Here is a 3,010-nt window from a genome sequence, read left to right on the forward strand (position 1 = left end):
TGAAACTGTAACACCTCTCGTTTAAGAGAGGCAGGTGGAGGAGGAGGTCCCTCCCTCTTCCCCCACGTTGTTAGTGGGGAGAGGAAAGGCCCCCCACCTCCTACCAATTAAGAGGGTAACCCCCTCTCCCCCTACGTACTGTTAGTGGGGAGAGAGGGAGGAATCCCTCTTAATAAGGGGGGTTATGAGGGAGGGGTGGGGAAACCGTCCCTCACCCATGGCTTATAAAAGCCACGGGTCCCCTCTCTCTCTCTCAACCTCACTTGCAGTGAGAAAGACAGAGATTGTGTGAAAGAGGGAGGGAGAGAGGAAGGAGGAGGACGGTGGAAGAAGAAGGCAACGCGGAAGTTCGCATTCGACGACTGGTAGGTCTTCTTCCCAAGTTTTTTTTTCTTTTTCTTTTTTAGATTATGTTAATGGCACCAGCAACCATGGAGGTAGCCAGTGCATGATGATTTTGTTAAGACCGGCAACCACAATGGTTGCCGACAGCAATTTTATTTGTCAGGGTCAACTCGGTCTGGGCTTGCAGGTAGGCTCTGTGTCAAAGCCGATCTTTTTGTGGCATAACACGGAGCATAAACTCCGTATCACAAACGGTCTAGCGACCCACTCGGTCTGGGTTTTCAAACCAAGTCCAGTCGCTACCAGGTGAGCCGGGTTTCTTAAGGGGCGTGATTAGGGGTGGCAAAACCTAACACGACCCGCCAACCCGACCTGCCAACCCGCCTCTTAGGCGGGTTCGGGTTGGGCTTAAACTAACCCATTTAATAAACGGGTTGACCCACCTAACCCGTTTATTAAACGGGTCAGGTTCGTGTTAGGGGTATGCCAACCCGCCAACCCGGCCGACCCGTTTAATAAACGGGTTAGGCGGGTGGGTCAACCACCAACCCGACCCGCTAACCTGACCCAACCCGTTTATTAAACGGGTTGGCGGGTCGTGTCGGGTTACCCGTTTAATAAACGGGTCAGGTTCGTGTTTGCCACAGCCGACCCGTTTAATAAACGGGTCGGGTTCGGATTGAGATATGCTGACCCGCCAACCCGCCGGGTCGACCCGCCAACCCGACCCGATTGCCACCCCTAGGCGTGATATGCCCATGTGAAGAAAGTTTGGGCCCGACTAATCTGGTCCTAAAAGAAGAAAATATGCTTAAAGACTAACTTAGTTTGGGCTTGGCCGGAGGAGACCGGCCTGGATGCAGCCTAGGTCGGGTCAGTAAGGTCCATACCCAAACAAACTCAGTGTGGGTGAGTTTTCAAACCCATTGTAGGTTTAAGAAAAATAAGAAATGAGGATTTTATATATATATATATATATATATATATATATATATATATATATATATATATATATATATATATATATATATATATGTGTGTGTGTGTGTGTGTGTGTGTATTAACTAGGGGTGGCAAAATCTCACCCGGTCCGCCAATCCGCTTCTTAGCCGGGTTAAGGTTTGGCTTAAACAGGTTTGTGTCGTAAAAAGGTTAGGCAGGCGGGTCAACCCATTTACACGAACCCATCAACCCCCACTTATTACACGAATTCGTCAACCCGCAACCTGTGTCGTGTCGACCCGACCCATTTATTAAACAGGTTAACCGTGTCATGTCAGGTTACCCATTTAATAAATAGGTCGTGTTTGCCACATTCGACCCGTTTAATAAATGGGTCGTGTTCGTGTTGAGGTATTCTGACCCACCAACCCGACCCGATTGCCACCCCTAGTATTAACCCACATAATTATGAAGAAAACTGAGATAAGAGGTATCTCTATTTTCTACCATGGCACAGATCCAATAGAACCCAAGTCAAACTGGATCTATTATATTGGGTTTGAACCTAGCAAAGATTGAATCCCTATCTAGTTCGGATCCACAATAAATGGATTTGGATCTAGATCCAAGTTGAGAAATCTAGAACTAAATCAGTATGTTTCAGGTTCAAATTAAACTTAGAATATATTGAACAGATCCTAATACCTCAATGAGTGATTCAACTGTAGGTTAGAAGTTCAATATATGCATTTCGAGGTAAGGGATAATATAAACATGTTTAGTTAATAATACACAATGTGAGTTAGCTTACATGAAATCTTATATGTTTAAGAACATAGTTGTATCTTGTATTTGATACAGTTGCATTCCATAATTTATTTCATATCACATAAGAGAGAAAATGAATGCATATGAGTTTGTTGTAATGCCAAGAGTGATTTTATGTATTTAGAAGTTCTAAATACAAGCTGTATGTTAATGAATTATTACATTTTAGACAAAAATACATAGAGAGAATATAAAATGACATGCATGAGAACATAATTGAGTTATTGAGGAAAGTCCTAAGAGTCTGTACTTTCAATTAGTTTACTGGAAGCTTAAGACAACTTAGCAGGCTACAACTTAACCCCATAAATTTTTGAAAGAGACGACAAATAGAAAGGGCTACCTGATGGCTGTTAGAGTGAGAGCCGCCATAAGCATGGGTCATCGGTGATTTATTGCTATAGTGTTACTACATCGTTTGCATGCTTAGATATTTGTCATATCAAAACCCTAAGAAGAGCTTGAGAAACTTATCTAAGTTACAAAAAAAAAAATGAACTTGAGATAGTTCATGTGAAAAAGCAATGAGTTGCTTAATACATCATAGAGATTATGTTTCACACAACATTTGGGACTCTAGGCAAATCAAGATATAACATGAACAACAAACCTCGAGGAGCAGGTATAGCTCTCTAGTCTGACTTCTCAACTAGCTATTGATGTGTCTTCTTTCACTACAATGCATCGTGACTCTTGTGAAAACAGAAAAAATGATTCATAATTTGGCCAACATCATAGAATTGAGGTATTTTACATGAGTTGCTATGCTCAAAGTAGGTTATTATCAGTATAACTAATTTAGTACAATAGTTAACATCGAGAGGATGCTAGCTTATGAGTTTTGAGATGATTAAATAGAGGAATTTAAAAGAAACAAATATGTGTGTTATGTGAT

The sequence above is a fragment of the Nuphar pumila genome, chromosome 12 (genome assembly GCF_984573655.1).
Source record: "Nuphar pumila chromosome 12, dmNupPumi1.hap1.1, whole genome shotgun sequence".
NCBI classification, from domain to species: Eukaryota; Viridiplantae; Streptophyta; class Magnoliopsida; order Nymphaeales; family Nymphaeaceae; genus Nuphar; species Nuphar pumila.